Source organism: Dermacentor albipictus, chromosome 5, assembly GCF_038994185.2.
Source record: "Dermacentor albipictus isolate Rhodes 1998 colony chromosome 5, USDA_Dalb.pri_finalv2, whole genome shotgun sequence".
NCBI classification, from domain to species: Eukaryota; Metazoa; Arthropoda; class Arachnida; order Ixodida; family Ixodidae; genus Dermacentor; species Dermacentor albipictus.
This window is the reverse complement of record NC_091825.1, coordinates 64088413-64102455: the sequence shown is the minus strand read 5'-3', so window position 1 is coordinate 64102455 and position 14043 is coordinate 64088413. Positions and strand designations below refer to the sequence as shown.

Below are 14043 nucleotides of genomic sequence, written 5' to 3'. Positions count from 1 at the left end.
ACGAGGTCGGTTAAAAGTGATAACGACAGCTTAGGGGAGGCCATGCTTGACATTGCCTTTTCCTTTAATTTATTACCGTTAGCGGATAACTATACTAGAATACAGGATAATTCTGAAACAATCCTGGACTTCTTTTTTGTAAGTGGGACCATAAGTAATCAAACCAAGTGCTATGTATTTCCCGGTATATCAGATCACGAGGCTGTGTTACTGACAATAAATAATAAGAATTGGAAAGACAGCTGTAGCGCTGTCCGATTCCGCAATTTCTCCCGAGCTGATGATGTCTCGATTACAGATACGCTTTCGTTTTACTTAGATTCATTTTCAGAGAATATTGCAGACATGCAGGAACTATGGGAACGCTTTAAGAGTATTGTGAATAACTGCATTGAAAAATATGTACCAACTACTGTTAAGAAAAGAAAAAAGAATCCCTGGATTTCTCGGGAGACGCAGAGATTGAAAAGGCAGCTCAAGAGGTTAAAAAATAAAATGAAAATATCAAGCAGTGCTTCACCAGATCAACGGCAGAAATTTCTCTCTCTTTCATCTAAACTTCGGATCCAGCTGTCTGCTGAGAAACAACGTTACTATGAAGAATCATTGCCTAAATTCACCACCAAAATCTATCCAGATAGATTTTGGCGGGAGGTGTCACCAAAACATTACCAATGCGATGTACTTGAAGTTGATGGTATTCACTTGAATGATAAAGAAAAAATTGCTAACTTATTTAATGAGCATTGCCACTCAGTTTTTACTTGTGATGATGGTGTCTTACCTGTGTTTAAGAATTTTTTGCCCCCTATTTTTGATGTATCAATAAGCGAACAGGGTATATTCCACATGCTTTTCAAACTTGATGAAAAGTTCAGGCACAGACGATACGCCCAACCCTTTCCTAAAAAATTATGCCGAATGGGTTTCGAAATACTTGTACATTGTGTTTTTACGTTCCTTAGAGGAAGGTCAACTCCCGAATGACTGGAGAACAGCCTGAGTAATACCACTTTATAAACACGGCGCCAGTCTATAAAGAATTACCGTCCGGTCTCTTTAACCTCCAACCCTTGCAAATTATTAGAGCACATAATACATAAACATATCGCGGGTTTCTTAGATACACATAACATCTTAACAAAATGCCATCATGGATTTCGGAAAGGGTACTCAACTTCTACACAGCTAGTGGCTATCATCCATGATAATAGCCATATCTGTAAATAACGTAAAACAAATTGATGCAATTTTTATGGACTTTTTGAAAGCTTTTGACAAAGTATCACCCAGTAAATTGTTATTTAAATTACATAGTCTGCTCAGAAACTCTCAATTTGTCAACTGGATTTCAGCATATTTGAACAATTGCCAATAGTTTGTCGCAGTATATAAACGACATGGTAGAAGACATCTCTGTCAAAATAAAACTGTACGCGGACGACTGTGTTCTATATATGGAGGTTAATGATCTATCGGATAAGGCATTGTTAAACAATGATTTTCACCGTGTTGCTTCTTGGTGTAAGAGATGGCAGATGTGTATAAATTTCGACAAGACCGTTTTCATGCGGATCACTCGAAAGAAGAGGCCCTTATCATTTCCGTATAATTTTAACAATGTGCTTTTGTCTGAAGTGTCTGAATACAAATATCTTGGGCTATGGATTTCAAACAATCTTAGCTGGAATAAACATATTCACGTTACAGCGAATGTTTATAGAAAGTTATTCTTCTTAAGCAGAACGTTCAACTCTGGCTACCCCTGCTGTAAGAAGATTAGCATACAAATCCATTGTCCTCCCAGTCTTAGACTATGCTGCTATAATATGGGACCCCAATACAAAAGGCAATATTCTGAAACTAGAAAATGTCCAAAAAGAAGCTGTACAGTTCATTTACAACAATTTTCGACGCAGCTGGGTGACTGAACTACAAGCTCACGCTAACCTAACCCCATTATCCAATAGAAACCGCTCATCACGACTAAAATTTTTATATCAATTAGTTAAGGGGCACTATAAAGTCGATGTTAGCAAATGGATTACATTTTCTTCTGGTTATTCAACACGCCAAAGACATGAACTAACAATAACACCTTTTCGTTCTCATAATGACTCTCAAGTCATTTTTTCCACGAACAGTCAGAGACTGGAATAACCTCAGCAGCTGTATCGTTCAAGCAGACTCTTTGTCAGCTTTCACATCTCTTCTTGATGGGTGAAACATAATTGGTTATTTTATAGTGACTGTCTACATGATATATGCGTTGAGTGTTCCTGTTTCATTTGGACATTTGATAAATGCTTTGCTGCAATATATTTTTTTTGTTCTTTCTTAACTGCGACCTAGGCATGTACATATATTTTGTTTGCCATTATGTTGTATTTTCTCTCATGTACTGTATCCCACCCTGCTAAGATCCCGGTGGGGATTGCAGTGTCAATAAATTAGCCAAAACAATGTGCTAGACAAGCTTTTATTATTTTCCAGGAGAATGTGGATTCCTATCTGCTTACTGTTTTGATAATTGCACTTACTTTCGATTTATTTTAGTTATGTTGTACTTTCTCCGTATTGTTTATTTTTTCATGGTGTGCGCAGGCCTGCTCAACTTTATTTACTGCTTTTATGAACTACCTTCTCACTGTAATGCCTAGAAAGGCATTGCGGGTATCGTAAAGATATATTTATACAGAAAAACGGAAAAGTGCCAACAACAGAAGTACAATACCTTTAATCTCTAAAGAGAATAAATAAATGAACAATGGGTCAAAAAATATGATCGTACCCTTTACCATACTATTCCTGTATGCCAGTCCAACACAATTGGCTTTTGTTTAATGTATATTGCATTATTCAAGCTTGCGACAAAAGCGCAAGAAGGCTCTTTGATCATAAGGGAGAACGAACATTGTCAGCCTAATTCAAACAAGCCTAAATTAAAAAGAATGAAGCTGTGTTTTATGTTTTCATGTCAGCTTGTGGCAATGACTTGATTCAGGCCGCGAAACACCGAACTTGGATTTCATCATGTTTAAGAACTGTCTGTGCAGCAGTTTTACCTGAATATTGAAAACAATTCATATATAAAAGTTTTATTAGTATTTTCTGACAAATATTAAAATTCCCATAATCATGCAGCATTCTCATACCAACAGCAACCTCCCCCTAGATACCTCGCAGTGTGGTTCAAGTGCTCTTGATAACTTGCCCTACAACAACCTCTTTATCAGTTATCCCACGATCAGCTTCCGCACATAAAACACCAACCACAAATGAGAGTACATCCTATGAAATGGTTACCTAACTCAAAAAATAACTAAGAAGCTTTAGGTTTAGCTCATCAAAAGAGGACACAAACTGCCACGCGTACAAAAGAGCGCAGAAAGGTGTACGAAAGGATGCAAAAGGAGTACAAATGAACAGAAGCAGGGCTTCGGGTACCCAAAGACATTAGGGTGTGCTTTTTCTAAAACCCCCCGGTTACTAGTAGGACACATAGTGGTGGAAGAAAAAAAAAAAAAAACGCAGTCTTACAGATTGTGCCATGTAAAAGAATTGAGAAATGCAGACAGGCAACTCTACCGAGATTTCTGACGCAATGCACAATACTGCACGGACTTCAACCTAACAATGGTAAATTTCACATCCATTTCTATATGTTGCACTTATGGCAGGTCAGACGGGAAGCGTAGTCCTTTCCTAACAGAGGCAATTATAATGACAGTATATGGAAGACCTAACCACACTCAGCACCTTTGCTGCTGCCTTCAAAAGGTTTTGTGTCATTCGTTGCAGCACCCTGCTGCACTCTGTTTTTTGTGAAAAAGATTATCAGACAACTCCACTACATTCTGTAATTACTAATTGTGGCCCAAGCTCGTATGTGCCTTTAACAGATGCGCCATAACGGACGTAAGTGACCTGCAATATGATGCTGTCAACCTCACTGTAACCCCACTGCACTGTAACCCCAGCTTTCAGTACAATGGCTAGCTTAACCTAAGTTAATCACACGTAAAAGGATAAATGTGATGATAGAAGCCTGGAAGAATGCACCCCTTGGATGCATGGCTTTTGAGAGTGTCAAATTTACACATGTAAGGGAGGAAGTGTGGGAAGGGCACCATTAAGTTTACGCAGACTCCACTGTCAAAAGCACAGAGTATTCTCACTCCTTTTAACACACTGGCCTGAAGGCAACCCATACCTGAACTCAAGAACAGGACAAAGCTCCCAGAATCAGCAGTGAAATGCCTGCAACTGAAACATGGCGACCACAAAACAGCCTCCCCTAAGCCAAAAATTGCTAGAGCAAAGCTAATTTGCCACTATACAAAACAGAAAAAGGCTAGTAGTTACATTGACTGATTGACTGAATAAATTTAACACCCGAATGCAACACTGGGGCTACAAGAGGTAGAAGTAGTGGAAGGTATGGGCATCTCAAGATACTTGCAGAAAGTAATAGCGAAGCCATATTAAGCTGTGCTGACAGGCTTGAGCACTTCCACTGTTTGTACACTCTAACCCAAGGCATTTCCCACACAACTCAATGTCACACACAAGACAGAGTTCTTATTCGGCAGAATATTTGTGGAGGGAATGGTTCATACACCGAAAAATAAAAGTAAACAGAACATGTGCATGAGTCAAGGAAAATGCTGCAATCTCTGCAAGAGAACAGCAAGACAAATTTTAATGAACTTGCTTAACGACATCTCTAAGTTTTTTCCAATTTCAACTCGAGAATTTACCATAGTACACCTGCCTTCTGCTTGGCTGCATTTCTCGCAAAAGATATAACCTAATCCAAGTGAAACAGTTGGGATGACAAGAGTGATACCCCTTGTTGAAATTATAGCTCTCCTGAATATACTGCCTTATATTGATGGATGCGCAGTATTTGAGGACATTATGACTTCAACAATATTATTAAAATTTCAGTCAGTAATTAAAATATTCATTCCAAATCTTCTATATTGGTTATTTTACTGCATTTTTCTAAGGTTGTTGAATAGTACTGTCTTCAGCCACAATTATTAACTAATTTGACTGAAAATAGCTGCATGCTTGGATCACATAGTGTGTGTTAATGTTGGACAGTGTTTTCCCAATAACAGCTTTTAGTTTTAATTGCGGAGCTGTTATTTTTTTTTTTAGCTTCTTTCTCATCGACACTGCCCTTATGTAGCAGCCTAGCAGGCTTATATGGTTCATGGAGGCCCAAATACAGTCTCAGACTCCAGGACCTCCTACTGTATATTCCATTTCGTAAAGACAACCCTTATGTTAATAAAATTTGATTCTGACATTGGGAACTAAGGACATCACATTGAGGGTGATGTGGCCACAGATTTTCACAGCCAGCTACCCTTGAGTCACACGCAGGCCCTGGACAGCAAGCAAATCCATCACTTAAGAGTGGCACATAATGGAATTGTGCACAGAAAGCTCAGCCGTTGACTCTGTCATTTGAAGCTGCTTGGCAATGGCTATAGCTGGTTGTTCAGGGTTCTCACCCATCATGCCTTGACCTACTAGAGAAACTCAACTGCCTGAGTGGCAAGCACTTATTTCTCAGTCTCGGATGATAATTGTCCATGAACTGCTATCTCACCCAAAAAGAAAGGATTTAGCTACGTTTCAGAAGGTGGCAATCTCCCAGCTTCAGTGGTCGGCATGTAAGGTGACTTAGGTTAACTGAGGGGTCCGAAAATCAGGCCCCTCGGTTAACCCTCTTTCTTCTCGTATATTACATAATGAGGGTCTCGAATACAGCAACAGCGATGACTTCAGGTGGCATGTGTGGGTTTATTGACCGGTTGCCTTCACCCAAAAAGATCACGTTCTCATGACACTTACGGCAAAAAGGACGTTCCACGTCTGCTGCCAAGATCTGCGAGTAGTGGCTCTGGCGAACATTCCCAGGGTTCTACTAGGACAGAAATACCCAAGAAAGTGGATGGGGTAACTGCACCACGGTAGCTCAATTGGTAGAGCGTCACATGCAAAATGCTAAGGTTGTGGGTGGGTTCGGTTCCCACCTGCGACAAGCTGTTTTTTCATCCGCTTTAATTTCCATTAATTGATTGTTTCTTTATTTCATTTATTAAGCACAAGTAATTTCCCCTATGTTGTCCTTGGTGTCAGTGTTTGTTGGCTTCTTATGATATGAACAACCAACTATGTATCTTGAATGAACAATAAACTGAAACTGAAACCAACACTCATGACAGTGTGCAATAAAGATTTAAGAAATCAACTTCACAAATTTTTAAAAAGGCAAGATACTTCTGTCTGACGGGAATAAAAACCACTGCCAATTTCTTATTGTGTGTAACCTCTGCCATCTCAGTATCCTTAACATACCCCAGCTGAAAACTAAAGTAGTTCTTGCATATTTCTTTGTGCCTTTTGATGAAATAATTTTGGTGATATACTGTAGTCTTTATAAAAACAAAGCAGCATATAAGAAAACATTTTTCCCTACATTTTGAAGGTAAAAAAAAGTAACACTAAACGGCTTCTTATTCTGCTAACTTCAGAAACCATTGCCAGCCATCACTGAATCATATTGTGCCAAAATATTTCATTTTCGCTATCAAGAATTGCTTTCACTGGTGCTCTTTGTACACTTTGCACATAAGACAATCTTAACTCTTTATGGGCAATATGTTAAAGAGTTATGAGCACATCTTCTGTTGTCAGACACGTTTTCTATTTTTCCAGAATCTTATATGTTCTCTAATGACATACAGAATTTTGTGGTTATTTTCCTGTTACAACAGAGTAATATTGTGTATGGCCGGTTGCAGACTAATCCCCACAAGTCTTCTTTACAAACCCTCTGTTTTAGTTTTCTACAGAAATCCTGAAAAGGAGATACTCTAAGAGCATAAACCTCAGAGAATCCTCTGCTGTTTGCAGCTTGTGCAATCGGTGCCTATCATTTTATAAAAGACCTTGCCTGCAATGCACATCATTTAAGGCAAGACACAATAATGCTGTCTCATTGTGGTAATAGCGGAAAACAAAGCACAACCAGAAATGCAAGTTTAGAACTTAAACTATTGGGCAAACTTGTGCCCAGAAAAACAAGCAACACTCGAACCATAACCACTGTGGTGAGCACACCTGTCGCTCATCAGGCCTTATCTCACAGGTCAAGTCCATTCTCAATTTATACTAAAATTTTAATAAAATTTTGGAGTTTTATGTGCAAAACACCACAATGTGATTATGAAGCATGCTGTAGCAGAAGACTGCAGATTGATTTGAGCCCTCTGCGGTTCTTCAACCCTTTGCAGTCATGTGTTGAGAGAGGCTTGAGACGCGAATATATCCACTTCGGTCAGATGCGAGGTAGCACCCAACACGTGTTTGTGCTCGTGCTCCCCAGTTATTTGAGTTGGCAGCACCAGCTTTCGAGAACTCTTTTTGTGTAACAAGTGTACTTTGCAATGTCTCCAGGCAAGGGCAACACCTTTTTTTCCCCCTTCATGCTTGAAGGAATTTTCATGTGATTCGTGGCATGAAGCGCTTACAGGATGGCGGCATTTTCTGCGCGTGGCCCCATTTTATGGACGAAATTCACTTAAATTCAGTGAATGTGCTGCGGATGAATATATTTCATCTTCAGATGGTCAGCAAGCTTTCTTGAATGAGAACACAAATGAATAATGAGACTATGAGGACGCCAGAGACCTGCATTGCAAATCCTCACCTCCACACAGGAGAGTGCTTCAAGTGCTATCACAGAGTACTCAAGTATTGTGGAGAGCCTCTGGAATAAGTAAATTTTCTGAAACAAACCACTTAACATGTGTATCATTACCTGAGCACATTTTCTGCCTGGCGTCCAAGTGCATGAAATAGCTCCCAATGGAGTGACCACAAATTGAATAATTGTATGTGACTGCAAAAAGGTTAATGTACAACTAAATTAAGTACATGAGTGTATTTCTGCATTTCACCCACCTCAGAATGTGGCCGCCCTAGCTGGTATCGAACTCATGACTTCAGAAGCACAACGTCATAACCACTAAGCTACTGCACCGGGTATACAAAATATACGTCTCACTGCGTTCCGGAGTGATTGCCAGTGGTCGTAAAAAAAATTCAAGAACACACAACGATTTACGACATGTGACCAATCTGATTAGACACACTTCCCTTGCTACAAAATATGCAACAATGTTCACAAAATTTTGAATATTTCAGGCACATCTTGCCCCAAGCGACAACTTGATAAAAAGAGATAATTTGGTTGAAATAACTATTGGAAAAAATCAAAACAACAAAACATGGCAATAATCATTCATTATATTATCACTCTCCTGCACTGTACATTCGGCTAACGCAACTTTTCACAAGAACAAAATGTGGACATTTCAACATCACAGAGATGTGAAAAATTAGAATGGCAAGGAGAAAAGCAAAAAAAAAAACAAACATAAAGGTGATACAATTACAGGGTGTCTACGTTGTTGGCATATTTGAAGTCCCACACTTTTTCAGGATTTTCATTACTGCTTTTATGAAAATTGCCTGGCAGTCTAAGACACTGGAGGCTCAGGCAGGAAGGGGGGCGGGGGTGAGAGGGGGAGACGTGGCTCGTAGCTTGCCTGGCAGCTACACCAGCCCATAATTTTCAACTACCACATTTATTCAAACATAGGTAGACCCAAAATAAGCCATCGACCTACATTCCCGATGAAAGACTCGACCTACATTTGTGAACGAAGCTAGCAAAACAACCAAGCTAATATAGTTCCTGCATCGCACCTGCCATTGTCCAGACTGGCTTTGGGAAATGCAGCATAGCAACACACTCGACGCCGTCATTTGGAGTGCTGAGGACATCGGCTAAGAAACCGACAAGAATGGCGATTTATGGCTATTCAATCCGTCAAAATAGTAGCTGTCATTTGACACTCGAAGACATTTTGCCAATGGTCCGATGCAGTCGCAAATCAGCCAAGCGTCTGCTCTTCACCATTTTCGTTCTCCACAAGGACAGGACCGGCATTCCTTGCTTGGCTTCCCTGCTGGTGTGCTGTGCATGATGTGAACACGGCTCACACCGCTGTTCGATCAGGTTTCGGTTTAATTTTTGCGCAGTTCTTGCTTATTTAAAATTATCTTCGAATTAGCGGAACAATTATACTATCAGAAAAGTGACAGGGGGGTCTCGGGAACCTAAAAATGCCATTACCTAGACACGGTAAAAGAATCGACAGAGTTGCCTGTTATGCTACACTATTGCAACAGATTACCCAAAGCCTTCTTCAGCTTCACTGTGAGCTTCATTCACATGGTTATTAGCTTAAGTCCACAAAACAGGAAAAGTCAATCGGAGGTCTTAGATTATCAAAAGCTGGCTGAATAATAGTTTATTGCACTGATATTAAAACAGTGTACAATCGATTTACTGCAAGCTATTAGCACCATTCTAATCCAGAAAAAAAAAAGAATCACTATAAAGGAAATAAAGCTGGGCCTCTTAATCATGCAGCTAATGCAAAAGGCGATAAGGTTATCAGCTCCTTTAAGTTCGCTTCCATAGTACAAGTGCACGTTCTCAGAGCTGCCTTATCTAACATCTCTTCGACTACCGAGTGGTATCATGGCTATCGCCCCTTACATTCCTCCTTAGTTGGACCACTCCTTCACTTGAGGGTTCTGTCATATTGCAAGACTTCCCATCCACAGTCAGTCGTATAACACAGACCTCCTATCAGGCAGTTGCATCTCAATATGAATCCTTGAAGAACTACAACCAATATTCATGAATATCGAAGGTTCAAATTCTAAAAGAACCTCATCTCACCTGAGGAATACAAGTGAATTCTGCGAAAGTTCCACCAAGCAACACAGCTGGGCGAGTCGTTTCGAATTCTTGAGCAAAACAGCCCGTACTAACCGAAGATAAGGGGAGGGCACACATATAAATTAACGCTATGTGTGTTCCCTTTCCTTATGTTCCATTGGTTCATGCTGTTTCATCATTAATTCCAAACAGTGCACAAATGCCTGTTTAAAGCTAAGAGTTATAAACAGAAAAGCAGCCAAGATAGCAATAGTGAAGCAGCAACAGTAGAGAATAAACAATGAATTAACATTCAAGTGGAGCCACAATAAAAAAAATTCAAATGTCACGATTGTATGTAAAGAAACCTTACGCAGCAACTCATTATGGTTTTTCACTGGAGTACCTGCATACGGCACATCATTCTTAAATTTGCTTCCCAATGCGAAACTACGGCCATTAATGCTTTATGCCACGGCACATGCATTTTGCCTCTTTCATAGACTGCCAGATGCTATTTTGTAACCCCTCCAGACACCAGACCTGCATCTCTCGACTGCAGCACAGCAGCTGTAGAAAATTAATGCGAAGCCATGCAGGAAGCACACTGCTAACGCACAAGCTATTCCTAGAAAGAAGTAATTTTCACATAGAAATGGTTAGTGTGGTGCTTTACTGTGGCTATTTTTATATATTCAGTAGACATAATGATTTCAGAGAAATTAGTGTGTGGCAGCAGTTTCTACACAGCAGTGATGAATTGAAATGTGAGCAACTTGAAGACCACTAGAATGCGCCATTTCATCACCAGGATCGCCTGCTTTTATAGCATTTGGGACTGCCTTGTCCACAGACATTGACTACAGAGCGAATGGACATCCACATCCAAGGAAGTTTTCAAATAAAATTGCTGGAGTAGCAATGTCCCAAAAGTAAAGATGCCATCATCTAAAGATATCACCAAAGGCATAAATAAACGTTAGTATATAGTGAAGAATATGCTTTCGTTCCTTCCCAGGTTAAAGGCGCACCTGAACACTGTTCAAGCCACCATTTTTCTTTTGCACATTGTGTAGACTGAGGGTCGGAGATGCCCTTAGCATAAGTAAAAGCACCGATATCGGACTATTTAGTATTGTATCATGCAAACAATCCTATCTTTGCCAACCACATCATAGCCCGGCGGCGATTACCAGAAGCATCACAGATGTCACCATTCACTCCCCCGTGGTCGGTTAAGAACGAAGTTGCAGGTAACCACTGCACTGGAGGAAAAACATGATAAATTAGGATTTTATTTCATTTCTGCTTGCTGTACCTTTTATATTAACGCAAAGAAACACAGCAGTAAAGAGAATATACTACTATCACAAAACACGGTAGAGGCGCTGCCTGTTCTTTTGCCTCCGAGCACAAAAGCATCTCTTCTCACTTTTATACACTCATGAGCAGTGTTGTCCCCTCGATGCCCTATTTAGCATGTTAATCACATGGTGCAGGTTTCTCACTTCAGCGCATTGTTGTTGTCGCACCCCTTTTGTTTTTTTGTCGTGAAAGATGTGTTGCACAATCCCAGGTTACTTGACCTGGGATTGGAACATGAAAGGTTCCAAAAGGTATAAACGAGCTTGTTTACCAAAATAATAACCACATCATCAACATACCAAAGTCAGTTAACATAGAACATGTAGGTAACCATGGAGTGCAAATTTCCGCTATATAGGTGCTTCAGGCTCTTACTATTGGCAGCGAGGGGGTACGTTAGTGGGTGAGAGAAAAGGGAAGGAAGACTGCACAAAATTTGAGTTGAATGCATGCATTTCTTTTTTTGTATACTGATATTTTCCAGCTGAGTAACTTGGGATTGTGTAGCCTTATCGCGGCCATTCTTGTTGCAGTATCTCTCCAATCGTCAATCTACGCAATCCACTACCAAAAAACGAAAAACAGTGGCTTGAAAAGTGTTTGAGGGCTCCTTTAAGTGGGTTCATGATAGCTAATTTGGGCATACAGATCTTGCTCAATGTGTACCATTGTCAATCTCAGGTAATGCCTTTTCTTGTTTGGTTTTTATGGCTTCCCTTCCTTCCGATACGTTTACCTGTTAACTGATAGTCTTTATATTATGTCATGTTTTGTTTACTATGGTTTCTGCATTCATTTATATATGTGTTGATTGTTTCAATTAAGATTTAGCTGAGAGTTAGCACTCGTCCAGTCTTCTAGTCTTTGTCGCTTCGCACTACAACCTAATAATATGGTACCATTGTGTCGGTGGTTTTAGGATGAAACCTGAACGTTGTGGCAACGTTTTGGCAAATTTCATGGCATTAGTACTCAGCCAAACGTAACAATTTAGTTAGAAACGGCAAGCTTTTGTCTTCCAATTAGCCTAGCGTTTACATTAACGGAGCAAAAGCACTTGAGCTGCGAGCCAACATGAGCTAGTATGTATCTCTTTCACAGCTGAAGTATGTGCGAACTCAGGCTTCACCTCTGCTGGTATGAAGCTGCAGGTGCTGCCACTCCAGCACATTTATTTTAAAACTTCCTTGTCAATGTCGCAATTCTATGTAATTAGGTAGGCATCCACAAGCATTCGATCAAGTTCTTTTTTTTTTTTTCTGCTCACATTTCAATTTATGATGTTAATCACAGAGGAAGAGCGTTGTATGTCAGGATTTATGACACAGTCCAGTCCTATGCTGCATGAATTTCAGTCAGAATTCGTAAGAATATGCAGCAGGTTCTCTGTGAGCAGTGCCAGCACACCTTTAATTTTCCAGCAATGTTCAAGAGACAGAAGAGCGCCAAAAAGTAAATTTATGACCTTGAAGGTTGGGAGATGTGTCCTAGTTTAATGCTTGATATCATGCCCATACTGTGTAATGTGACCATCTCCTCTGTGAGGCATTCCTTTCTGGTGTTTAACCTGCACGACAGCTAAATAGCAATAACTGATACAGTCGAATCCCTGCGTAACGAACACCGGTCCAGCTAAATTTCTGGCACAACGTTTTTTTTTTTTCATTCCTCTTTGGCGTCCCATAGAACTTTGTGCATCAGAATTACAGCCACAACAAGGCCTGCAGCAGGCACGTTTTCACTTCAACAAAGTTTTCATGGAGAAAGCTGAATATGGCATCTGTTTGAGCAAGTTGCATTAAAAGATTATATAAGTACAGAATTGTTTGTACATATAATAACTGCAGTATAAAGCCTCAATAAAAATGGGAGCAACACAAAGAAAGCGAAACAACATTTTCCTCTCCGTAAACCTTTAACAAAGCAAACCTTCAATATTGACATCCACCTCAGTGCACTGCTGTAATCTAATCAATGCACAGAATGAAAGGACACAACTAGCAGCCACACAAATAAACTATGAAGCAATGAGCATCCACCAAGGCCAAGCATGGGGAAACTGAGATGCACTTTATTGTGAGGTGCAGATTACTGAAGTTGAAATTGTGACAAAGGGAAAGTCAAAGGAAATGGAACGGACAGCACATCCCTCCAACCCAACCCACAGCCTTTCCTATCTTACGATCTGCCAATGGGTCTGCAGCAACAGCTGCGCATCCCACTTGTATTTTCTATCCCATCTGAATAACAAATGCTGCACAAGACATTATCTGAGGAGCAGACAATTAGCTGACAGGTCCACCTAATGACATCACATAAGCCTCACACTGGTGCCCCAAATTGAGCTTTCACAGACTGCTGGAGAGGTATTCTGTTAAGAGTCCATCTAGTGGACACATTCATTTCATCTGCTGTTGAAGTTCCGATTGGCTGGGCTTGTCTGCGCGTCCGCAGCAGTGAGGTGCCACAGCCAATCAGCACTTTAGCAGCAGACGAAATGGACATGTACACTAGGTGGACTCATACAGGATGCCTCCCCTGGAGAAATATGGTTAGATCAAAACACAACATTTTACCACTTTAGTGGCCCTGCCATGGCCGACACAAATGATGGCACTGGAAGTGCTCAAAACATCCTTGACACGGCCAGATTTGAGACGTGCTATGCAGTAGAAAGATGGATCTGCAGTAATTTCAGGTGAAGTGACTACCAAGCAGTGAACTATCGTTGAGTCTAAGGAACGGTGGTCCTTGTTTTATTCTTTTTTTTTTATTATTTACTCATGGGACATGGATTGAGAGATTGTATTGCAGATGCAACAGTACCGCCCATCAAGCATTGACAACACTGCAGAACACATCAA

At 40.3% G+C, this 14043-nt stretch overlaps 1 protein-coding gene across 8 annotated transcripts in view; it reads right to left on the bottom strand.

The window, feature by feature from the left end:
* Positions 1 to 14043, bottom strand: part of LOC135911738 (sentrin-specific protease 7-like) — a 157083-nt gene that overhangs the window by 141409 nt on the left and 1631 nt on the right. For 2 of the 8 annotated variants that reach the window (XM_065444089.2, XM_065444090.2), the window contains exon 2: positions 5869 to 5938. The exons of the other annotated variants lie outside the window; for them this stretch is intronic. The gene's annotated coding sequence lies outside the window, so the exon portion shown is untranslated. The remainder of the gene's footprint in view (positions 1 to 5868; positions 5939 to 14043) is intronic. 8 annotated transcript variants of the gene reach the window in all.